Genomic DNA, 27,054 nt, shown 5'->3' on the forward strand with positions numbered 1-27,054 from the left:
ACGTAGGTTTTAAATCTAGGATCGAGCACGGGGGCCAAAATGTAGTGCTCTGATTTCAACAGATTGACCACCCGTGAATCCTTGTTAAGCGAATTAAGGGCTCCATCCACAAGTCCCACATGCCTAGCGGAATCGCTCAGTGTTAGCTCCTCCTTCAATGTCTCCAGCTTCTTCTGCAAAAGCCTGATGAGGGGAATGACCTGACTCAGGCTGGCAGTGTCTGAACTGACTTCACGTGTGGCAAGTTCAAAAGGTTGCAGAACCTTGCACAACGTTTAAATCATTCTCCACTGCGCTTGAGACAGGTGCATTCCACCTCCTATATCGTGGTCAGTTGTATAGGCTTGAATGGCCTTTTGCTGCTCCTCCAACCTCTGAAGCATATAGAGGGTTGAATTCCACCTCGTTACCACTTCTTGCTTCAGATGATGGCAGGGCAGGTTCAGGCGTTTTTGGTGTTGCTCCAGTCTTCTGTACGTGGTGCCTGTACGCCGAAAGTGTCCCGCAATTCTTCTGGCCACCGACAGCATCTCTTGCACGCCCCTCTCGTTTTTTAAATAATTCTGCACCACCAAATTCAAGGTATGTGCAAAACATGGGACGTGCTGGAATTTGCCCAGATTTAATGCACACACAATATTGCTGGCGTTGTCCGATGCCACAAATCCACAGGAGAGTCCAATTGGGGTAAGCCATTCTGCGATGATCTTCCTCAGTTGCCGTAAGAGGTTTTCAGCTGTGTGCGTATTCTGGAAAGCGGTGATACAAAGCGTAGCCTGCCTAGGAAAGAGTTGGCGTTTGCGAGATGCTGCTACTGGTGCCGCCGCTGCTGTTCTTGCGGCGGGAGTCAATACATCTACCCAGTGGGCTGTCACAGTCATATAGTCCTGAGTCTGCCCTGCTCCACTTGTCCACATGTCCGTGGTTAAGTGGACATTGGGTACAACTGCATTTTTTAGGACACTGGTGAGTCTTTTTCTGAGGTCTGTGTACATTTTCGGTATCGCCTGCCTAGAGAAATGGAACCTAGATGGTATTTGGTACCGGGGACACAGTACCTCAAACAAGTCTATAGTTGGCTCTGCAGTAATGATGGATACCGGAACCACGTTTCTCACCGCCCAGGATGCCAAGGCCTCAGTTATCTGCTTTGCAGCAGGATGACTGCTGTGATATTTCATCTTTCTCGCAAAGGACTGTTGGACAGTCAATTGCTTGGTGGAAGTAGTAAAAGTGGTCTTACGACTTCCCCTCTGGGATGACCATCGACTCCCAGCAGCAACAACAGCAGCAGTAGGCGTTACACTCAAGGATGCATCGGAGGAATCCCAGGCAGGAGAGGACTCGTCAGAATTGCCAGTGACATGGCCTGCAGGACTATTGGCATTCCTGGGGAAGGAGGAAATTGACACTGAGGGAGTTGGTGGGGTGGTTTGCGTGAGCTTGGTTACAAGAGGAAGGGATTTACTGGTCAGTGGACTGCTTCCGCTGTCGCCCAAAGTTTTTGAACTTGTCACTGACTTATGATGAATGCGCTGCAGGTGACGTATAAGGGAGGATGTTCCGAGGTGGTTAACGTCCTTACCCCTACTTATTACAGCTTGACAAAGGCAACACACGGCTTGACACCTGTTGTCCGCATTTCTGTTGAAATACTTCCACACCGAAGAGCTGATTTTTTTGGTATTTTCACCAGGCATGTCAATGGCCATATTCCTCCCACGGACAACAGGTGTCTCCCCGGGTGCCTGACTTAAACAAACCACCTCACCATCAGAATCCTCCTTGTCAATTTCCTCCCCAGCGCCAGCAACACCCATATCCTCCTGATCCTGGTGTACTTCAACACTGACATCTTCAATCTGACTATCAGGAACTGGACTGCGGGTGCTCCTTCCAGCACTTGCAGGGGGCGTGCAAATGGTGGAAGGTGCATGCTCTTCACGTCCAGTGTTGGGAAGGTCAGGCATCGCAACCGACACAATTGGACTCTCCTTGTGGATTTGTGATTTCGAAGAACGCACAGTTCTTTGCTGTGCTTTTGCCAGCTTAAGTCTTTTCATTTTTCTAGCGAGAGGCTGAGTGCTTCCATCCTCATGTGAAGCTGAACCACTAGCCATGAACATAGGCCAGGGCCTCAGCCGTTCCTTGCCACTCCGTGTGGTAAATGGCATATTGGCAAGTTTACGCTTCTCCTCTGACAATTTTATTTTAGATTTTTGAGTCCTTTTTTTTACTGATATTTTGTGTTTTGGATTTTACATGCTCTGTACTATGACATTTGGCATCGGCCTTGGCAGACGACGTTGATGGAATTTCATCGTCTCGGCCATGACTAGTGGCAGCAGCTTCAGCACGAGGTGGAAGTGGATCTTGATCTTTCCCTATTTTTGGAACCTCAACATTTTTGTTCTCCATATTTCAATAGGCACAACTAAAAGGCACCTCAGGTAAACAATGGAGATGGATGGATACTAGTATACTTATGGATGACGAGTGACTGACGACACAGAGGTAGCTACAGCTGTGGACTACCGTACTGCGTCTGCTAGTATAGAGATGATAATGATATAAAAAATATATATATATCACTACTGCAGGTATATATAATATAATGACGGACCTGCTGGACACTGTCAGTAGACTCCTAAACTATTAGTATGAAGAAGATAGAAAAAAAACCCCCACCACAGGTAGGTATACAATTATGGACGAGCACTGACGACACAGAGGTAGCTACAGCCGTGGACTACCGTACTGCGTCTGCTAGTATAGAGATGATAATGATATAAAAAATATATATATATCACTACTGCAGGTATATATAATATAATGACGGACCTGCTGGACACTGTCAGTAGACTCCTAAACTACTAGTATGAAGAAGATAGAAAAAAAAACCCCACCACAGGTAGGTATACAATTATGGACGAGCACTGACGACACAGAGGTAGCTACAGCCGTGGACTACCGTACTGCATCTGCTAGTATAGAGATGATAATGATATAAAAAATATATATATATCACTACTGCAGGTATATATAATATAATGACGGACCTGCTGGACACTGTCAGCAGACTCCTAAACTACTAGTATGAAGAAGATAGAAAAAAAAAACCCACCACAGGTAGGTATACAATTATGGACGAGCACTGACTACACAGAGGTAGCCACAGCCGTGGACTACCGTACTGCGTCTGCTAATATAGAGATGATAAAGATGATAGAGATGAACAAAAAAAATATAACACTACTGCAGGTAAATATTTATATAATATAATGAATGACGGACCTGCTGGACACTGTCAGTAGACTCCTAAACTACTAGTATGAAGAAGATAGAAAAAAAAACCCCACCACAGGTAGGTATACAATTATGGACGAGCACTGACGACACAGAGGTAGCTACAGCCGTGGACTACCGTACTGCATCTGCTAGTATAGAGATGATAATGATATAAAAAATATATATATATCACTACTGCAGGTATATATAATATAATGACGGACCTGCTGGACACTGTCAGCAGACTCCTAAACTACTAGTATGAAGAAGATAGAAAAAAAAAAACCACCACAGGTAGGTATACAATTATGGACGAGCACTGACTACACAGAGGTAGCCACAGCCGTGGACTACCGTACTGCGTCTGCTAATATAGAGATGATAAAGATGATAGAGATGAACAAAAAAAATATAACACTACTGCAGGTAAATATTTATATAATATAATGAATGACGGACCTGCTGGACACTGTCAGCAGAATGCGTTTATAGAATAAAAAAAAAAAAACACCACAGGAGTGTTTAACTTTTTCAGGCAGACAATATACTGGTGGTCACTGGTCAGTCACACTGGCAGCAAAAGTGTGCACTGTACTCCTGCTATAACTGCACCCCAGTCTCCCCCACAATTCAGCTGTGTGAGCAGTGAGCACTCAGCACAGTCAGATATACATAGATGATATTATCATGCAGCACACTGAGGCTGAGCACAGATATGGTATGTGACTGTGTATCGTTTTTTTTCAGGCAGAGAACGGATTATATTAAATAATAAATAAAACTGGTGGTGGTCACTAGTAACTATCAGCAAAACTCTGCACTCTGAGTACTCCTAATGCTCCCCAAAATTACTAAGTTAGTAGTAAATCAACTCAAGTGTCTCTATCTATTCTAACGGAGAGGACGCCAGCCACGTCCTCTCCCTATCAATCTCAATGCACGTGTGAAAATGGCGGCGACGCGCGGCTCCTTATATAGAATCCGAGTCTCGCGATAGAATACGAGCCTCGCGAGAATCCGACAGCGGGATGATGACGTTCGGGCGCGCTCGGGTTAGCCGAGCAAGGCGGGAAGGTTCTAACCTGCCTCGGACCCGTGTAAAAAGGCTGAAGTTCGGGGGGGTTCGGATTCCGAGGAACCGAACCCGCTCATCTCTAGTCTATATAAATTGTGTTTTGTAAGTTTTCTATTGTCCTTGAGGAAAGACTTAATAAAAAAAAGAATCAACACTATAACTTAATGCCTAACTCTGTTATCCTTAATGGTCCACCAAGCCAAGCTACAAATTTGGATATTTATGTGGAGTGGTGGTCAATGAAGCAAGTGTTCGAGTGCGTGTGTACAGTATATATATATATATATATATATATATATATATATATATATGCCAAAGCCTTGATAAAAGGGTGAGAATCCCTGAAACATTGTCTTTATTACATAGTCTGTCATTTTTTGGTTGTATGGGGTCCAGGAGTACCTTGCTTCCATTTCACTGATCTACACAGCAATATGTGGTATGGCACCTGGATAGGTTGCACCTGCTGATTGAAAAGCCAAGCAAATTTTTTCTAACTCTCTCTCTCTCTCTGTATATATGTATGTGTGTATATGTGTGTGTATGTATATATATATATATATATATATATATATACATATATATATATATATATAGCATTTTATATCTTTAATGGAGCCATGATGCAGAGTTTATGCATATATAAAGTAAGCTTTGATGTGGTTGTGAGCATGTAACTATATTTAGATGTTCTTATTGTATGACAATGAGTGTGCGCTAGAGGGCAGTAGTGTAATAAATTTATCATTTTAGCTAAATATAATTACTCATGTCTTGTCAGATAATTCTGAAAGCAAAGATACAGAAACATGCTATACATGACAACAGTATATAAGCTGTGTTTGACAAGTTGTAAAAATGTATTTTATCTACTTTTCACACAGAAATAATGACACATTTTAAGTTGTTTTATTATTCAGTAGAATATCTTCTTATTTACATTTGTGTAGCTTCTTCTAATTAATCCAAATGTGATTTTTTTTATTTTCAGTACATCAGCATCTTTTCATACTAACAGATAATGTTGAATTATGATTGCTGCGCATTGTGTATTTCTGTATGACTTCAGGTCAGGCTCATTGTCCTGATAAGTGATAACCACATGTGAATGTACCCTAAGACCTTTAAAAAGTTACATATATATCTACAGTACAGTGTGCCCCAAATCATTGACATAAATGTCAGGTTCTGTGCAGACATCATTTCATTCTAAGATTCCAGCCTAAATGTTTCCTTTTTTTATGATTCACTGTGCATACAGTAGCAATTATATTACTTTTAACTCTCATATTGAATGTTGTTCAGGTTACTTTCTGAAAAATAAAAATAAATATGCTTAAACTGAATCACTTCATCACAAATATTTCAAATGTATCAAAATGGTTTATATATATATATATATATATATATATATATATATATATATATATATAATACAAAAAAGACATTTCAATGCAGCTTGACTTTTGCATTAGATCAGGATATTTGTGAAACATGAATTGCTATTTTCTAGGTAAATTCTATGCATAATGCACTGTTATGCTTTGCCAAGTTCATGATTTGTGCTTGATCAATGTTTGCTATTATCAGATTTAAATGAATATTATTTATTCCTCTGCTTGATCTATGGTATAAGCCAGATACATTGTTACTTGACAATGACGTCAGTATAATATTGGGTTTCAAAATTTAGTTAATGAATGTCATCTGACTCCCATGCATTGCATGTATAGAACATCAGACGGCATGTTCCCTCAGCACAAACGTTTTACTCATCTTTGTTGCCAATGACAAAGAACACCAAATAGTTCATACATCCTGGTAATTTGGGCATTAGAAATAAAAATCAAGTTTAATGATTGACGTGGAGACCTGTTCTCATGAGCATTATGAGAAGAAAGGAAATACAACCAAAGCTTAAAATGAAAGTTAATATTAATTTCACATTATAAATCATCCATGAAAAGAATTGGGATGATTACTGTCAATTCATTCTATTGAGTGTTGGAGTTGGAAAAAGACTGGGAACACTTGATGCTAAATTTGTCAATGAAAAATATTAAAATCTGTGGCCAACGCGGAACATAAAATGCAGGCAGTTTCTAAAATTTGGTTCATATGTAAATACAGTATACACAGCTCCACATTTATATTAGGTGAATATGCAAACTGAATAGCATTAGACAAAACTAATATACTGTAGAACCATCTTCTCCACAAAATGATGCACCTATTTTGTTGCAATTAAGTTTACACAAACTTTGTTACAGATGAGAGGTTCAGTTTTGCCGAAAACCAAACAAACCTGATATTTGGGGTTCTGAGTCGAACCGAGTCCAGATACAGGTTATCCCACCAAGATGTCAGATCTAAAAACCTAATCTTGTGTGTTTTGGATTGCATTTAATACCTTCCCTTGTGATTTCAAGTGCCATTTCTCGCTATTAATGACTGGAAATTAATGATATTGATGTTAATGGTACTCTAAATCTTGAACAGAACATAATTTTCATTCATCATTTTCACTCCAAAAGGATTATGGTTCCAAATATATTTGGGATGCAGTTAATTTACCGGCTGCCGGGATCCCGGTGGTCAGGAGACCGATGCCGGAATCCCAACAGCCTGTGAAAAGCCGCCGGACGGAATCCTGACCAAACCCCTGAGTTCCCACTCGGGTGGTGCTACATGCCACCACCCAAATATAAAAGAGTTGCGAGCAAATCAAAGCTCACCACCAGCCCAAAGCATGGCGAGTGCAGTGAGCCCGAGAGGGGACTCGCTGCGTTCCATGCCAGGATTCCAACATTGGTCTCTTGACTGCTGGTATTACATACCGGACCCATATTTTTCCCATTGCCCAATTAAATATTGCCATAACTCAGAGTGAACCTGATGCCCATTGCTGTTACAACCAAATAAAAATCCTCTTTCAACAACTAGACACCTTCCACCAAAAATTCCTGTAACTTTCTATTTACTGTATATAACATGTTTCCAAACACATAGTCATAGCTTTAGTACCAGCTAGTTGTTCAGTAATAGTGTACAATGACATCATCATCTGTGACCATTAGTAAATCATCTTTCCACTGAAATATAGTTACCCTGATCTGTTTCAGAATTTTTTGACTAGTTGACCGATCTCGGATGCTCGGCCAGCACACTCAGGTTGTACATCACATGTAGGCACCGCTGCCCGCACTTGTGGGAACGGATCCTTATGGGGCCAATGCCGTGCAGGCACACCAGAGAAGAGATGCCTTGCTGTGGCTGGTGGATTACAATATGTTTGCAACTGTATGTATCTGAGATGTCTGTATTACTATTATCATGTAGGATGTAAAGCTCATTTGCTGGTCCTTTGCAGTGTGCTGGGGTAACTAGTTTTATTTTGTCTTGTCTAGCTGTTCACAGTGGAACTGGATTCTTTGGATACATGGAATTAAAGACTTATAATACTACTACTACTACTAATAATAATAAGCAGTACTTAACAAAGATATGTTCAAGTGGTTGTAGTATCCAGGGCCGCATCCTCACTTCCAGGCGGAATACCAATCAGGAAAATCCTGGCCATGCACGGGTCCAGGACAGGTTGGCGTGCTTCAAATCACCCCAACTTCATTCGGCAACTTGTGTTGCAGTCTTTCAGTTTTTATATCACAGAGGACAAAGCCTGGAAACATCACTCCAAATAAGGTATAAACATGATATTTGTGTGTCATTGGTAAAGCAAGGTTAGCAGTTTCTGTTTATTATCTAAAGCAGGTGCAAAATGTCAGAGTACCAACAAGATGAAGTTCAGGTTAACCACAGACTTTGCAACCATGTCTGTGTAAGTGTCAGAAAAAGCAACACATGAAAAGTACAATGTAATCCAAAATGTTAATATGAATGTAATTTGCTCCCCTACCATTACACTAGACTAGGCCCTCCCTTACATACACCAGTAACAAGCCACTAAATTGATAAAGGCAACGGCTATTCTGTTTATCACAAACCTAACTATGCAAGACAGTTCCCCAAATATTTGGCAAGTCTCACTGTTCTGTAACTCATTTGTATTGCATATATTTAAAGATATCTATAAATCTATCTATGTCTCTTTATGTGTAAACATAGAGAAAGCACTCTTCAGATTAGTAGCAAAGTTAAATATTTGCTAGTACGTCATTTGCCAAGACCTGTGTGTAGTATTTCAATGATTCGATCCTGACAGATTATTATTAGTAAGGACAATCAGCAGATACATACAGTCAGAGCCGTAACAAGACTTTTTGGTGCCCTGTGCCAGAGATAGAATTGGCTCCCCCCCATTTTTCCAGTGGGGACATAAGGCACATGCTTTGTGGGGAAGGGGCATGACAAGATTGATCCCAGAGAAAGCCCATGCTATGATGTCCCTGGTACTTTTTAAGAAAATTATCAGCAGTGCAATTAAGCAGATAGTAGTAGTGTGCAGCCACACATCAATCTCTTGCAGCCATACACTACATAGATCTGATCAGCCGCAATGCTAATCATTTTTTCACAAGGTACAAGGTAAGCATCAAATAGTTAGAATTCTATAGCTTATAATTATCTACCTTTCTACCCAAGGTGAAATAGCTCAATGAATAGATCGTCTGACTGCAATGCCACAGGCAACAGGTTTGAATCCTGAGTAAGTCAGCATCTTGAAATGTAATGAAGAACAGTGTGACTGAATAAAAAAGAAATCTCAAGTTGACTTCATGAATGCTGTATAGGTATTAGCGACAGAAGAGGTCAGGCTATGAGACAGCGGTGGTCAGGAGATGCTGTGCTTTAAAAAGGGAGGAAGCTGCAAGTGAAAGTAATTAAAACAGGTAATTGACAAGTGCCACCAACAGCGCCCCCTGCCCTGCAGCGCTATGTGTAGTGCCCCCTCCGCACACACCTAGTTATGACCCTACATACAGTAAATAGACAGGTCACCTCCATCCAGAGAAAAGCATATGGTGTTTCAGTGGATGGAGGTGACCTTTCTAGTTACTGTATGTACTACCTTATACCACTAAAATTGTGACACCAAAGATGGCCCTAGGTATGGCTGTGAATATTGTGCAAGTCAATTCCTAATACTTACAGGCCAGATATAAGATATATAAAGTTGTATACCTACTGTATATTGAGGGCTATATGTACTACAATCATGAATAGCAAGTTAGCAAGTGACTGCATGAAAAAGCAAGTTTACATTTTAAAGTCTTTGAAGCCAAGGTGTCACAAAGTGGGTGCTGGGGGTGTGGAATGCATCTGGGTGTCATCCTTACAGTGGGTGACACTAAAATGTTGGCACCTCCACAGTGACCGGGAGCCAGGTGCTGCAGTGTGACATTTTCCTGCAGCACACGACTCCTGTCACTGAGGAGCTGGCAGTGCAGAGAGAAACTCCAGGGGCAGCCCAGCATCTCCAGTGCCCCTGAAGTGATGTAAGCGGGCGACTTCCCACAAGACCATGCCCCTTCCCACAAGGACACACCCCTTTTTTAGTGCGATGCCTGCTTTGAAGTCAGGGGCAAATGCAGGATTTCTAAAGGGGTGTTTCCAAATGCAATCCACAATATGCTGCTCCGTGGAACATTGGAGCAAGCGTGTAGGATCTGGTGTAGCAGTAAAAGAACCTAGTGCAGACCCTGAACATATAAATAAATAAATAAATAAATAAATATATATATATATATATATATCCAAAAAGAGTACAGGCACTCACCACTTTTCCTTGAGAATAGAAAAATTTATTGCCACTCACAGATGTGTCTCACATGGAGACAGTCAGCATAACAGCATATAGTGTCGACGTTTCGGCTCCCATCGAGCCTTCTTCAAGACAGACAGAAAAACAACAGGTGTTGTTTTTCTGTCTGTCTTGAAGAAGGCTCGATGGGAGCCGAAACGTCGACACTATATGCTGTTATGCTGACTGTCTCCATGTGAGACACATCTGTGAGTGGCAATAAATTTTTCTATTCTCAAGGAAAAGTGGTGAGTGCCTGTACTCTTTTTGGATATATTTTGGACTTCTCAGGAGCCCTTTATGGAGCACCGCCTATGTTGTGGACTGTAGCAGTGAGTGTGGACTTATCTGGATATATATATATATATATATATATATATAGACTTCGGGTAGGCGGCACTTACGGCAGCAAAAGAATGACAGCAGCCCTGTAGTACTGTCAACGTTTCAATGTAAAAAATTACATTTTTATCAGGACATCATTTTTACATTGAAATGTTGACAGTACTACAAGGCTCCTGTCATTCTTTTGCTGCCGTGAGTTCCGCCTACCCGAAGTCTGTTTTCCACAGTGGATGGGGATTTTCCTTGTCTCACCAGGAGGGCACCGGCATTTTTGCATTAATGTCTGAGTGATGTGCCGCCTGAAGTGTTGTGTTTTTATATATATATATATATATATATATATATATATATATATATATATATATATATATGTGTATATATATATATATATATATATATATATATATATATATATATATATATGTTGAAAAACAGCCCGGCACTCTGTTTGTTTGTTTGTTTCAAATTTAGCCCCGGTGCCTCCAGTATCAGAATCAATAATAGAAAAAAAGTCTGCGGCACTCAAGGTCTTATCAATAAAGCTGGTTGTTATTGAGACATCAAAACAGGTACAGATGTACCTGTTTTGATGTCTCAATAACAACCAGCTTTATTGATAAGACCTTGAGTGCCGCAGACTTTTTTTCTATTATATATATATATATATATATATATATTAGGGATGTGCACCTGAAATTTTTCGGGTTTTGGGTTCGGTTCCGTGGTTGTGTTTTGGGTTCGAACGCATTTTGGCAAAACCTCACCGAATTTTTTTTGTCGGATTCGGGTGTGTTTTGGATTCGGGTGTTTTTTTTAAAAAAACCCCTAAAAAACAGCTTAAATTATAGAATTTGGGGGTCATTTTGATCCCATAGTATTATTAACCTCAATAACCATAATTTCCACTCATTTTCAGTCTATTCTGAACACCTCACAATATTATTTTTAGTCCTAAAATTTGCACCAAGGTCGCTGGATGACTAAGCTAAGCGACCCAAGTGGCCGACACAAACACCTGGCCCATCTAGGAGTGCCACTGCAGTGTCAGGCAGGATGGCCCTTCCAAAAAATACTCCCCAAACAGCACATGACGCAAAGAAGAAAAAAAAGAGGCGCAATGAGGTAGCTGTGTGAGTAAGCTAAGCGACCCTAGTGGCCGACACAAACACCTGGCCCATCTAGGAGTGGCACTGCAGTGTCACGCAGGATGGCCCTTCCAAAAAATACTCCCCAAACCGCACATGACGCAAAGAAGAAAAAAAAGAGGCGCAATGAGGTAGCTGTGTGAGTAAGCTAAGCGACCCTAGTGGCCGACACAAACACCTGGCCCATCTAGGAGTGGCACTGCAGTGTCACGCAGGATGGCCCTTCCAAAAAATACTCCCCAAACAGCACATGACGCATAGAAGAAAAAAAAGAGGCGCAATGAGGTAGCTGTGTGAGTAAGCTAAGCGACCCTAGTGGCCGACACAAACACCTGGCCCATCTAGGAGTGGCACTGCAGTGTCACGCAGGATGGCCCTTCCAAAAAATACTCCCCAAACAGCACATGACGCAAAGAAGAAAAAAAGAAAAAAGAGGTGCAAGATGGAATTGTCCTTGGGCCCTCCCACCCACCCTTATGTTGTATAAACAGGACATGCACACTTTAACCAACCCATCATTTCAGCGACAGGGTCTGCCACACGACTGTGACTGAAATGACGTGTGTTTGGGCCCCCACCAAAAAAGAAGCAATCAATCTCTCCTTGCACAAACTGGCTCTACAGAGGCAAGATGTCCACCTCATCATCATCATCCAATTCATCACCCCTTTCACTGTGTACATCCCCCTTCTCACAGATTATTAATTCGTCCCCACTGGAATCCACCATCTCAGATCCCGTGTACTTTCTGGAGGCAATTGCTGCTGGTGAATGTCTCCATGGAGTAATTGATTATAATTCATTTTAATGAACATCATCTTCCCCATATTTTCTGGAAGTAACCTCGTACGCCGATTGCTGACAAGGTGAGCGGCGGCACTAAACACTCTTTCGGAGTACACACTGGAGGGAGGGCAACTTAGGTAGAATAAAGCCAGTTTGTGCAAGGGCCTCCAAATTGCCTCTTTTTCCTGCCAGTATACGTACGGACTGTCTGACGTGCCTACTTGGATGCGGTCACTCATATAATCCTCCACCATTCTTTCAATGGTGAGAGAATCATATGCAGTGACAGTAGACGACATGTCAGTAATCGTTGGCAGGTCCTTCAGTCCGGACCAGATGTCAGCATCAGCAGTTGCTCCAGACTGCCCTGCATCACCGCCAGCGGGTGGGCTCGGAATTCTGAGCCTTTTCCTCGCACCCCCAGTTGCGGGAGAATGTGAAGGAGGAGATGTTGACAGGTCGCGTTCCGCTTGACTTGACAATTTTCTCACCAGCAGTTCTTTGAACCCCTGCAGACTTGTGTCTGCCGGAAAGAGAGATCCAACGTAGGTTTTAAATCTAGGATCGAGCACGGTGGCCAAAATGTAGTGCTCTGATTTCAACAGATTGACCACACGTGAATCCTTGTTAAGCGAATGAAGGGCTCCATCCACAAGTCCCACATGCCTAGGCTGGCAGTGTCTGAACTGACTTCACGTGTGGCAAGTTCAAAGGGCAGCAGAACCTTGCACAACGTTGAAATCATTCTCCACTGCGCTTGAGACAGGTGCATTCCACCTCCTTTGCCTATATCGTGGGCAGATGTATAGGCTTGAATGGCCTTTTGCTGCTCCTCCATCCTCTGAAGCATATAGAGGGTTGAATTCCACCTCGTTACCACCTCTTGCTTCAGATGATGGCAGGGCAGGTTCAGGTTTTTTTGGTGGTGCTCCAGTCTTCTGTACGCGGTGCCTGCACGCCGAAAGTGGCCCGCAATTCTTCTGGCCACCAACAGCATCTCTTGCACGCCCCTTTAGTTTTTTAAATAATTCTGCACCACCAAATTCAATGTATGTGCAAAACATGGGACGTGCTGGAATTTGCCCAGATGTAATGCACGCACAATATTGCTGCCGTTGTCTGATGCCACAAATCCCCAGGAGAGTCCAATTGGGGTAAGCCATTCTGCGATGATCTTCCTCAGTTGCCGTAAGAGGTTTTCAGCTACGTGCGTATTCTGGAAAGCGGTGATACAAAGCGTAGCCTGCCTCGGAACGAGTTGGCGTTTGCGAGATGCTGCTACTGGTGCCGCCGCTGCTGTTCTTGCAGCGGGAGGCAATACATCTACCCAGTGGGCTGTCACAATCATGTAGTCCTGAGTCTGCCCTGCTCCACTTGTCCACATGTCCGTGGTTAAGTGGACATTGGGTACAACTGCATTTTTTAGGACACTGTGGAGTCTTTTTCTGACGTCCGTGTACATTCTCGGTATCGCCTGCCTAGAGAAGTGGAACCTAGATGGTATTTGGTAACGGGGGCACACTACCTCAAGAAATTGTCTAGTTCCCTGTGAACTAACGGCGGATACCGGACGCACATCTAACACCAACATAGTTGTCAAGGCCTCAGTTATCCGCTTTGCAACAGGATGACTGCTGTGATATTTCATCTTCCTCGCAAAGGACTGTTGGACAGTCAATTGCTTACTGGAAGTAGTACAAGTGGTCTTCCGACTTCCCCTCTGGGATGACCATCGACTCCCAGCAGCAACAACAGCAGCGCCAGCAGCAGTAGGCGTTACACTCAAGGATGCATCGGAGGAATCCCAGGCAGGACAGGACTCGTCAGACTTGCCAGTGACATGGCCTGCAGGACTATTGGCTTTCCTGGGTAAGGAGGAAATTGACACTGAGGGAGTTGGTGGTGTGGTTTGTGCGAGCTTGGTTACAAGAGGAAGGGATTTACTGGTCAGTGGACTGCTTCCGCTGTCGCCCAAAGTTTTTGAACTTGTCACTGACTTATTATGAATGCGCTGCAGGTGACGTATAAGGAAGGATGTTCCGAGGTGGTTAACGTCCTTACCCCTACTTATTACAGCTTGACAAAGGCAACACACGGCTTGACACCTGTTGTCCGCATTTCTGTTGAAATACTTCCACACTGAAGAGCTGATTTTTTTGGTATTTTCACCAGGCATGTCAATGGCCATATTCCTCCCACGGACAACAGGTGTCTCCCCGGGTGCCTGACTTAAACAAACCACCTCACCATCAGAATCCTCCTTGTCAATTTCCTCCCCAGCGCCAGCAACACCCATATCCTCATCCTGGTGTACTTCAACACTGACATCTTCAATTTCACTATCAGGAACTGGACTGCAGGTGCTCCTTTCAACACTTGCAGGGGGCGTGCAAATGGTGGAAGGCGCAAGCTCTTCCCGTCCAGTGTTGGGAAGGTCAGGCATCGCAACCGACACAATTGGACTCTCCTTTGGGATTTGTGATTTCGAAGAACGCACAGTTCTTTGCTGTGCTTTTGCCGCAAGTCTTTTCTTTTTTCTAGCGAGAGGATGAGTCCTTCCATCCTCATGTGAAGCTGAACCACTAGCCATGAACATAGGCCAGGGCCTCAGCCGTTCCTTGCCACTCCGTGTCGTAAATGGCATATTGGCAAGTTTACGCTTCTCCTCAGACGCTTTTAATTTTGATTTTTGGGTCATTTTTTTACTGAACTTTTGTGTTTTGGATTTTACATGCTCTGTACTATGACATTGGGCATCGGCCTTGGCAGACGACGTTGATGGCATTTCATCGTCTCGGCCATGACTAGTGGCAGCAGCTTCAGCATGAGGTGGAAGTGGATCTTGATCTTTCCCTATTTTTTTAACCCCCACATTTTTGTTCTCCATATTTTGCGCACAACTAAAAGCCACCACAGGTATACAATGTAGATGGATGGATAGTATAGTATTACTTATACTTATGGACGACGAGTGACGACACAGAGGTAGGTACAGCCGTGGCCTACCGTACTGCTGCTTAGTGCTTATATATAAATATAATATACTGTATAACGGACCTGGTGGACAGTGTCAGCAGACTGCTAAACTAGTATGAAGAAAAAAAAAAAAAACCACCACAGGTATACAATGTAGATGGATGGATAGTATAGTATTACTTATACTTATGGACGACGAGTGACGACACAGAGGTAGGTACAGCCGTGGCCTACCGTACTGCTGCTTAGTGCTTATATATAAATATAATATACTGTATAACGGACCTGGTGGACAGTGTCAGCAGACTGCTAAACTAGTATGAAGAAAAAAAAAAAACCACCACAGGTATACAATGTAGATGGATGGATAGTATAGTATTACTTATACTTATGGACGACGAGTGATGACACAGAGGTAGGTACAGCCGTGGCCTACCATACTGCTGCTTAGTGCTTATATATAAATATAATATACTGTATAACGGACCTGGTGGACAGTGTCAGCAGCAGACTGCTAAACTAGTATGAAGAAAGAAAAAAAAAACACCACAGGTATACAATGTAGATGGATGGATAGTATTACTTATACTTATGGACGACGAGTGACGAGTCGACACAGAGGTAGGTACAGCCGTGGCCTACCGTACTGCTGCTTAGTGCTTAATTATATATATAATATACTGTATAACGGACCTGGTGGACACTGCAGTGTCAGCAGACTGCTAAACAAACTAGCATGAAGAAAGAAAAAAAAAACACCACAATGTTTTTCAGGCAGACAAACGTATACTGGACTGGTGGTCACTGTCAGCAAAACTGTGCACTGTACTCCTGCTATAACTGCTCCCCAGTCCCCACAATTAGGCAGTGTGAGCAGTGCACTCAGCACAGATATATCATGCAGCAGTGCAGCACACTGAGTGAGCACAGATGTGGTGGAGCGTTTTTTTTCAGGCAGAGAAACAACGTATTAAACTCAAAACCCTGCACTGTACTCCCTAACAGCTGCCCCCCGTCCCCAATCCTCCCCACAATTATAACTAACTAAGTTCTAATATAATACAACGGACTCGGAGAGGACGCCAGCCACATCCTCTCCCTATCAATCTCAATGCACGTGTGAAAATGGCGGCGACGCGCGGCTCCTTATATAGAATCCGAGTCTCGCGAGAATCCGACAGCGGGATGATGACGTTCGGGCGCGCTCGGGTTAACCGAGCAAGGCGGGAGGATCCGAGTCGCTCGGACCCGTGTAAAAAAAAGGTGAAGTTCGGGCGGGTTCGGATTCCGAGGAACCGAACCCGCTCATCACTAATATATATATATATATATATATATATATCCCCACCGATACTCCAGCACTCCTGTGGCCCAAGCAGGGCTTACCTGCTCCTGTGCCCTCCACTGGGGACAATGTCCCTGATATACTGCTGCGAACAAACAATACTGCACTCAGAGACTTGTAAACAACCAAAGCGTGTATTGCTGTGTTAACATTTCGGGGACGTGCTCCCCTTCTTCAGAACTTCAGTTCTGTTCAGTTCTGAAGAAGGGGAGCAAGTCCCCAAAACATTAACACAGCAAGACACGTTTTGGTTGTCTACAAGTCTCCGAGTGCTGCCTCGTTTGTTCACAGCTATATATATATATATATATATATATATATATATACACACACACACACTAGTCTTTTTATACAGCATATGAAATACAGTATTAATAATTAACACTATAGATGTTTTATAATATAGGTTGTATAAAACATATTTAACTAATATAAAATACATAGGAGCTCCACACACACAGCTAACCTGGTAGAAGATACTACCACCAGGCATGTGCAGCATTCCCACTCTGTCCCATAAAATGCATGTTGTGGCGGCAGCTCTAGAAATGATAATATATACTGTTACTATTGTGGTCATAACTGGAGCACCTGGACAAGTAGAGGGGGGTTTAAGGGCAACTGGATACTGCTTTTGCCTATAGAAGTATACTGAAAAATTACAATTCAGAGGGAGCCCAATACAGTCTACTTCTTCTGGGGATAAACTATACAATTATCTGGCTAGTCCACTCAGTATCGGCAGATCATTCAGACAATTGTACAGTGTATGCCTGCGACCAATCCGAAAATATCGCTCAGTCGGACATGCTTGATCATCCAGCATGTCTGTCTGATGCAATATTTTGAAATTACGAGTCAGTAGTGGGTAGTCTATGACAGACATTTTGCCTGTTCCTTCACATCAGAGTAAAATAGAATTATCTCCTCCACAGGAGAGGAACCCAGATATCATGTGGTCATACACTGTGAGAGATCTCACAGTGTATGCCCGTGATATCTGATGGGTGTCAGGCAGTCAGATAAAATGTCTGTCAGTCTAAATATATGTGTCCTTTAGTAGAAATAAGATTAGTTTTTCTAATGTTACACAAGGGTGCCAGAGCCTGATTAAGGGAGGGGCAATAGGGGCAGCTGTCCCAAGGCCCCCACACACTGCGTTTTCAATCGGCGGAGTCTACCTTTTCATTGGTTCATTAACAGTGGCCACAAGCAGCTCTTCTATGTACAGTAAGTCTCGCGGGATAGTGAAGAGAAATCCTGCAAGAGACTGACTGTGATCCACTGGCGTCTGCTGCTTCGGGATGCTGTCCCTGGCCAGGCTGCTGCTCCGTGATTAACATCCAGGTAGTTTGTGTGTCTTTGTGTGTGTTTGTGCTGTGGGAGCGGGGGAAGGGGGGGGTCTTAGGCAGTAATAATTTTAGTAGTAGTGGCTCCACACCTTCGTTTCCCTTGGCCCCCACCAGCCGTAATCTGGCCATGGAGGACCCTGAGTATTATCACCTTATTTTTTTTTCCTAGAAAAAGGAAGTTGTTGATCTATCATTGCTAATGCAGTTTAACATTCCTTCTGGGAGCTTGTAAAACCAGATTAGTCCATTTCAGTAACCTAATAGGCCAGGGATAAATGAATATGACCTTCAGCAGAACAGGTGAGTACTGGCATCTTTTAAACAGCACTGGGAACCACCAATGTTTTGATACCATTGAGAATTTAGGGACTGATTCAATGTTGGAAGAAAATAAAATGTACACTGTTCAAAAGGCTCCATAGAAACAATGTATATATTTGCTACTAATAAATTATTACTTGCACATGGATTTTCGCTAATGTCCACATCTGCATATTATTGTATTATTGTTTATTTATGCTGCAAAGTGTCCCTAGGATTATATAGATGAATTACACACAAATAATTCAATATATAATATAATATAAAGGGAAAAACAACAACCATTAAATATCATGTAGAAATAAGAGCAGTCAGTAGCTCAGTGCCCTGGAAGAGCCGAAAAAATCAGAGTAGCTGACTGACTGGAGGCTTGGAAAGTACTGGGTGAGAACAAGAGGGTGGACGTCGGGGGTAATTCCAAGTTGATCGCAGCAGGAAATTTTTTAGCAGTTGGGCAAAACCATGTGCACTGCAGGGGGGGCAGATATAACATTTGCAGAGAGAGTTAGATTTGGGTGGGTTATATTGTTTCTGTGCAGGGTAAATACTGGCTGCTTTATTTTTACACTGCAGTTTAGATTGCAGATTGAACACACCACACCCAAATCTAACTCTCTCTGCACATGTTATATCTGCCTCCCTTGCTGTGCACATGGTTTTGCCCAACTGCTAACAAAGATCCTGCTGCGATCAACTCAGAATTACCCCCGTCGTTCCTTTCAGTCTAAGCAAGTAGAGAGGAAACTGGGAGAACTGGGAATATACAGTACATGTAGACACTGTAGGACAGAGGAGAGGAGTTAGAACTGCGAGAAAGGTTGGTAGGCTTTGCATAGAACATATTTGCATGAGCACATCAATGGCAGAGTTAAGCTAGGGCATTCAGCCCCCCCAGTAAAATTTGCCACCCGCAGGGACTGCCTAGAAGTGGCAGTGACCACCCTTAGGAAGCGCTCCCTTCATATCACAGCAGACAGGCAGACCCAGAGGGATGTGTTTTCTTCCCTGGGACTTCCAGTCTGCCTGTGATGGCAGAGAGAGTGCTTACAATGGGAAGCCAGTCCCCTACTATAACATCAGCCCTATCTGGCTTCAATGGGCTGCAGCTGATGGAGTCCCTAGAAGCCAGCCTGTTATCAGAGCCAGAGTTAATCCCTGCCCCTGGACCTAAACTTCGTTCTTAGTACTGCCGAACCTAAGCCCTGCCTCCTGGTGACATCAGCCATCAATCACTGGAAGAGCGGGCTGGATACTCTCCAGCTAGACAGATAACAAGCCACCGCTGGAACACACCCTCACTGAACTTTGCCTACAAAAATTAAGAATGCCCCATCACAACCCATTTCTCCCTCTTTGGTCTTTAACTGTAAATAAAGTTGAAATTAATTTGACTCATATCGTCTGTACTTGCAAGCAACCGTTTTCACAGCATGTGCAGTGCGACTTCATGCAAATGATGCTCTGTTAGCAGGACTGCATTCAACCCCCTTACTTGCATGCAATCATCATTTTTTCAATGCAGATTATAAGGTGAAACACCTGCCATTTTCAAGAGGCAGAACTTAGCAATTCAACTGAAGCTGCTCAATTACTCAGACTGAGAACATTAAAATTTCACTCCAGCACTTCTCTTTTCCTGAAAAGTCACTGGTTCAAGTCCCTTTGGTTAAACTTTGGGTTGCCAACCTACATTGCTATAAATATTTCACAAGGTCTTACGAAACTTTGTAGGTTTACTGTTTTCTTCTTTTTCTTAAAGAATTTATATGGCAAAAATAGCAAGTTCTGTTTTTCTGCAGTTTTATACTAAATATTGCTCTCACTGGAGATGTGCCGGAACACAAATAATTAATAATACAACAACATCTGTTCTCGCTACAGAATTTATAAACCTTTATAAAATTGTCAATTTATAATTGGAACATCTTCGACAAAAATATGGCAATATTGTAAACATTTGAATTAATACATATAAATAAATCATCACTAATTTCTTTCAATCGGATATTAAAAAGAAATTAACATCTACGCCCCCATTTCTTGCACTTATACCTGGTTAAAATCCAGGAAATTAATTGAGATGACTTTTGTACAGTATAATGCATCCACTGCGTAATGCTAAGTCAGCATAAAGATTTCTGCCAAGGTGCACCGGTTTGTGAAGAAAGATGACAGCACTTGTAGTGTGCTAAACATTTACACAAGCAAGAGAGGAGAGGTTTATAGAGCAAATACTTTTTGTAAGGAGTAAGTGCATTAGAATGACTAAACTATTTTATTAAAATTAGATACATAGATCACATCTTTAGAGGGGGTTTGTTTCCTGTGTATAGGTGCACAGCCTTTTCTACTTTGCAAAAGTAATTATATTGTACAACAATTCACAGCTGGCATTTTTTGGGTCATGTTCTGTCCAGTCAGGGCTAGATTAAGCCTTGGGGGGCCTAGTGCACTTAAAACAGGGGGGCCCGGGGGAAGGGGAGAGGGGGTGTAGATTAGATTATTCATACCTCCCAACATGACCCATTCCAGGAGAGACAAAATGCTCTCTACCTGGACTTCCCTCTTTTATATATGATTTGCGTCACTTGAATTGAACTATTTAATTGATAAGAAAGGAATTTAAATATAGGTGATTGCAATCATAAATTAGGAGGGAAATCCAGGTAGAGAGAATTTTATCCCACCTGGCATGAGTAATGTTGGGAGGTATGGTTTTTTTTTAATTAAATTAAAACTAATTATGTATATTAGATATAAACTAATAGTTTCAAATACTTGGGTACTGTTTATAGCTCCACCTAATTGAGATATACAACTATTTTATAAAGTTTTCCTGTAGTGGAACAAAGACAATTTAAACAACCTTAAAATGCAAAGAGAAAAATAAAATCTATAATTTATCTTGCAAGAATGCAATAGCAGCAGCCTCTGTGCTACTTACACAATGGGACAGGAATGAGGAGGACTCTCTGTGTGTCTCTATCTCCAGACCCGAACGCTCTCGCTAAAGCTGGGATCCCTGGGTCACTTACAGCTCTCTTTCCCCTCCTATCTCTCCTCTGGCCGGGGAGCTCTGTCAGTATCTCATGAAACCTGATACTCCTGTCTCTGCCACTACTGCACACTTTCCTGCTCACATTCTTGCTGCCTGGTTCTGCTGGTCCACAAGAGCGACAGCTAGTGATGTCAGTGTGCTTTGCCTGCAGGCCCCCTGACAGAGGGAGACCCGGGTTACAGTATGCCCTTTACCCCTCCCTTAATCTGGCTATGAATTCAGCCCTGCTTTATAGTAGAGATGAGCGCCGGAAATTTTTCGGGTTTTGTGTTTTGGTTTTGGGTTCGGTTCCGCGGCCGTGTTTTGGGTTCGACCGCGTTTTGGCAAAACCTCACCGAATTTTTTTTGTCGGATTCGGGTGTGTTTTGGATTCGGGTGTTTTTTTCCAAAAAACCTAAAAAACAGCTTAAATCATAGAATTTGGCGGTCATTTTGATCCCAAAGTATTATTAACCTCAAAAACCATAATTTCCACTCATTTTCAGTCTATTCTGAATACCTCACACCTCACAATATTATTTTTAGTCCTAAAATTTGCACCGAGGTCGCTGTGTGAGTAAGATAAGCGACCCTAGTGGCCGACACAAACACCGGGCCCATCTAGGAGTGGCACTGCAGTGTCACGCAGGATGTCCCTTCCAAAAAACCCTCCCCAAACAGCACATGACGCAAAGAAAAAAAGAGGCGCAATGAGGTAGCTGTGTGAGTAAGATAAGCGACCCTAGTGGCCGACACAAACACCGGGCCCATCTAGGAGTGTCACTGCAGTGTCACGCAGGATGTCCCTTCCAAAAAACCCTCCCCAAACAGCACATGACGCAAAGAAAAAAAGAGGCGCAATGAGGTAGCTGTGTGAGTAAGATAAGCGACCCTAGTGGCCGACACAAACACCGGGCCCATCTAGGAGTGGCACTGCAGTGTCACGCAGGATGTCCCTTCCAAAAAACCCTCCCCAAACAGCACATGACGCAAAGAAAAAGAAAAGAAAAAAGAGGTGCAAGATGGAATTGTCCTTGGGCCCTCCCACCCACCCTTATGTTGTATAAACAAAACAGGACATGCACACTTTAACCAACCCATCATTTCAGTGACAGGGTCTGCCACACGACTGTGACTGATATGACGGGTTGGTTTGGACCCCCCCCAAAAAAGAAGCAATTAATCTCTCCTTGCACAAACTGGCTCTACAGAGGCAAGATGTCCACCTCATCATCACCCTCCGATATATCACCGTGTACATCCCCCTCCTCACAGATTATCAATTCGTCCCCACTGGAATCCACCATCTCAGCTCCCTGTGTACTTTGTGGAGGCAATTGCTGCTGGTCAATGTCTCCGCGGAGGAATTGATTATAATTCATTTTAATGAACATCATCTTCTCCACATTTTCTGGATGTAACCTCGTACGCCGATTGCTGACAAGGTGAGCGGCGGCACTAAACACTCTTTCGGAGTACACACTTGTGGGAGGGCAACTTAGGTAGAATAAAGCCAGTTTGTGCAAGGGCCTCCAAATTGCCTCTTTTTCCTGCCAGTATAAGTACGGACTGTGTGACGTGCCTACTTGGATGCGGTCACTCATATAATCCTCCACCATTCTATCAATGTTGAGAGAATCATATGCAGTGACAGTAGACGACATGTCCGTAATCGTTGTCAGGTCCTTCAGTCCGGACCAGATGTCAGCATCAGCAGTCGCTCCAGACTGCCCTGCATCACCGCCAGCGGGTGGGCTCAGAATTCTGAGCCTTTTCCTCGCACCCCCAGTTGCGGGAGAATGTGAAGGAGGAGATGTTGACAGGTCGCGTTCCGCTTGACTTGACAATTTTGTCACCAGCAGGTCTTTCAACCCCAGCAGACTTGTGTCTGCCGGAAAGAGAGATCCAAGGTAGGCTTTAAATCTAGGATCGAGCACGGTGGCCAAAATGTAGTGCTCTGATTTCAACAGATTGACCACCCGTGAATCCTTGTTAAGCGAATTAAGGGCTCCATCCACAAGTCCCACATGCCTAGCGGAATCGCTCCATGTTAGCTCCTCCTTCAATGTCTCCAGCTTCTTCTGCAAAAGCCTGATGAGGGGAATGACCTGACTCAGGCTGGCAGTGTCTGAACTGACTTCACGTGTGGCAAGTTCAAAGGGCATCAGAACCTTGCACAACGTTGAAATCATTCTCCACTGCGCTTGAGACAGGTGCATTCCACCTACTATATCGTGCTCAATTGTATAGGCTTGAATGGCCTTTTGCTGCTCCTCCAACCTCTGAAGCATATAGAGGGTTGAATTCCACCTCGTTACCACTTCTTGCTTCAGATGATGGCAGGGCAGGTTCAGTAGTTTTTGGTGGTGCTCCAGTCTTCTGTACGTGGTGCCTGTACGCTGAAAGTGTCCCGCAATTCTTCTGGCCACCGACAGCATCTCTTGCACGCCCCTGTCGTTTTTTAAAAAATTCTGCACCACCAAATTCAAGGTATGTGCAAAACATGGGACGTGCTGGAATTTGCCCATATTTAATGCACACACAATATTGCTGGCGTTGTCCGATGCCACAAATCCACAGGAGAGTCCAATTGGGGTAAGCCATTCCGCGATGATCTTCCTCAGTTGCCGTAAGAGGTTTTCAGCTGTGTGCGTATTCTGGAAAGCGGTGATACAAAGCGTAGCCTGCCTAGGAAAGAGTTGGCGTTTGCGAGATGCTGCTACTGGTGCCGCCGCTGCTGTTCTTGCGGCGGGAGTCCATACATCTACCCAGTGGGCTGTCACAGTCATATAGTCCTGACCCTGCCCTGCTCCACTTGTCCACATGTCCGTGGTTAAGTGGACATTGGGTACAACTGCATTTTTTAGGACACTGGTGAGTCTTTTTCTGACGTCCGTGTACATTCTCGGTATCGCCTGCCTAGAGAAGTGGAACCTAGATGGTATTTGGTAACGGGGGCACACTGCCTCAATAAATTGTCTAGTTCCCTGTGAACTAACGGCGGATACCGGACGCACGTCTAACACCAACATAGTTGTCAAGGCCTCAGTTATCCGCTTTGCAGCAGGATGACTGCTGTGATATTTCATCTTCCTCGCAAAGGACTGTTGAACAGTCAATTGCTTACTGGAAGTAGTACAAGTGGGCTTACGACTTCCCCTCTGGGATGACCATCGACTCCCAGCAGCAACAACAGCAGCGCCAGCAGCAGTAGGCGTTACACGCAAGGATGCATCGGAGGAATCCCAGGCAGGAGAGGACTCGTCAGAATTGCCAGTGACATTGCCTGCAGGACTATTGGCATTCCTGGGGAAGGAGGAAATTGACACTGAGGGAGTTGGTGGGGTGGTTTGCGTGAGCTTGGTTACAAGAGGAAGGGATTTAGTTGTCAGTGGACTGCTTCCGCTGTCACCCAAAGTTTTTGAACTTGTCACTGACTTATTATGAATGCGCTGCAGGTGACGTATAAGGGAGGATGTTCCGAGGTGGTTAACGTCCTTACCCCTACTTATTACAGCTTGACAAAGGGAACACACGGCTTGACACCTGTTGTCCGCATTTCTGGTGAAATACTTCCACACCGAAGAGCAGATTTTTTTGGTATTTTCACCAGGCATGTCAACGGCCATATTCCTACCACGGACAACAGGTGTCTCCCCGGGTGCCTGACTTAAACAAACCACCTCACCATCAGAATCCTCCTGGTCAATTTCCTCCCCAGCGCCAGCAACACCCATATCCTCCTCATCCTGGTGTACTTCAACACTGACATCTTCAATCTGACTATCAGGAACTGGACTGCGGGTGCTCCTTCCATCACTTGCAGGGGGCGTGCAAATGGTGGAAGGCGCATGCTCTTCACGTCCAGTGTTGGGAAGGTCAGGCATCGCAACCGACACAATTGGAGTCGGACTCTCCTTGTGGATTTGGGATTTCGAAGAACGCACAGTTCTTTGCGGTGCTACTGCTTTTGCCAGCTTTAGTCTTTTCATTTTTCTAGCGAGAGGCTGAGTGCTTCCATCCTCATGTGAAGCTGAACCACTAGCCATGAACATAGGCCAGGGCCTCAGCCGTTCCTTGCCACTCCGTGTGGTAAATGGCATATTGGCAAGTTTACGCTTCTCCTCCGACAATTTTATTTTAGGTTTTGGAGTCCTTTTTTTACTGATATTTGGTGTTTTGGATTTGACATGCTCTGTACTATGACATTGGGCATCGGCCTTGGCAGACGACGTTGCTGGCATTTCATCGTCTCGGCCATGACTAGTGGCAGTAGCTTCAGCACGAGGTGGAAGTGGATCTTGATCTTTCCCTAATTTTGGAACCTCAACATTTTTGTTCTCCATATTTTAATAGGCACAACTAAAAGGCACCTCAGGTAAACAATGGAGATGGATGGATTGGATACTAGTATACAATTATGGACGGGCTGCCGAGTGCCGACACAGAGGTAGCCACAGCCGTGAACTACCGCACTGTACTGTGTCTGCTGCTAATATATAGACTGGTTGATAAAGAGATAGTATACTCGTAACTAGTATGTATGTATAAAGAAAGAAAAAAAAACCACGGTTAGGTGGTATATACAATTATGGACGGGCTGCCGAGTGCCGACACAGAGGTAGCCACAGCCGTGAACTACCGCACTGTACTGTGTCTGCTGCTAATATATAGACTGGTTGATAAAGAGATAGTATACTCGTAACTAGTATGTATGTATAAAGAAAGAAAAAAAAACCACGGTTAGGTGGTATATACAATTATGGACGGGCTGCCGAGTGCCGACACAGAGGTAGCCACAGCCGTGAACTACCGCACTGTACTGTGTCTGCTGCTAATATATAGACTGGTTGATAAAGAGATAGTATACTCGTAACTAGTATGTATGTATAAAGAAAGAAAAAAAAACCACGGTTAGGTGGTATATACAATTATGGACGGGTTGCCGAGTGCCGACACAGAGGTAGCCACAGCCGTGAACTACCGCACTGTACTGTGTCTGCTGCTAATATAGACTGGTTGATAAAGAGATAGTATACTCGTAACTAGTATGTATGTATGTATAAAGAAAGAAAAAAAAACCACGGTTAGGTGGTATATACAATTATGGACGGGCTGCCGAGTGCCGACACAGAGGTAGCCACAGCCGTGAACTACCGCACTGTACTGTGTCTGCTGCTAATATATAGACTGGTTGATAAAGAGATAGTATACTCGTAACTAGTATGTATGTATAAAGAAAGAAAAAAAAACCACGGTTAGGTGGTATATACAATTATGGACGGGCTGCCGAGTGCCGACACAGAGGTAGCCACAGCCGTGAACTACCGCACTGTACTGTGTCTGCTGCTAATATATAGACTGGTTGATAAAGAGATAGTATACTCGTAACTAGTATGTATGTATAAAGAAAGAAAAAAAAAACACGGTTAGGTGGTATATACAATTATGGACGGGCTGCCGAGTGCCGACACAGAGGTAGCCACAGCCGTGAACTACCGCACTGTACTGTGTCTGCTGCTAATATAGACTGGTTGATAAAGAGATAGTATACTCGTAACTAGTATGTATGTATAAAGAAGAAAAAAAAACCACGGTTAGGTGGTATATACAATTATGGACG

At 43.5% G+C, this 27,054-nt stretch overlaps 1 long non-coding RNA gene across 1 annotated transcript in view; it reads left to right on the plus strand.

Moving 5' to 3' along the window:
* Positions 1–7,593: 7,593 nt before the first annotated feature.
* LOC135050855 (uncharacterized) overlaps positions 7,594–27,054 on the plus strand; it is a 75,921-nt gene continuing 56,460 nt past the window's right edge. The window contains exons 1-2 of the long non-coding RNA XR_010241876.1: positions 7,594–7,663; positions 7,771–8,065. This is a non-coding gene — a long non-coding RNA (uncharacterized LOC135050855). The remainder of the gene's footprint in view (positions 7,664–7,770; positions 8,066–27,054) is intronic.

This window comes from Pseudophryne corroboree, chromosome 2 (genome assembly GCF_028390025.1).
Source record: "Pseudophryne corroboree isolate aPseCor3 chromosome 2, aPseCor3.hap2, whole genome shotgun sequence".
Taxonomy (NCBI): Eukaryota; Metazoa; Chordata; class Amphibia; order Anura; family Myobatrachidae; genus Pseudophryne; species Pseudophryne corroboree.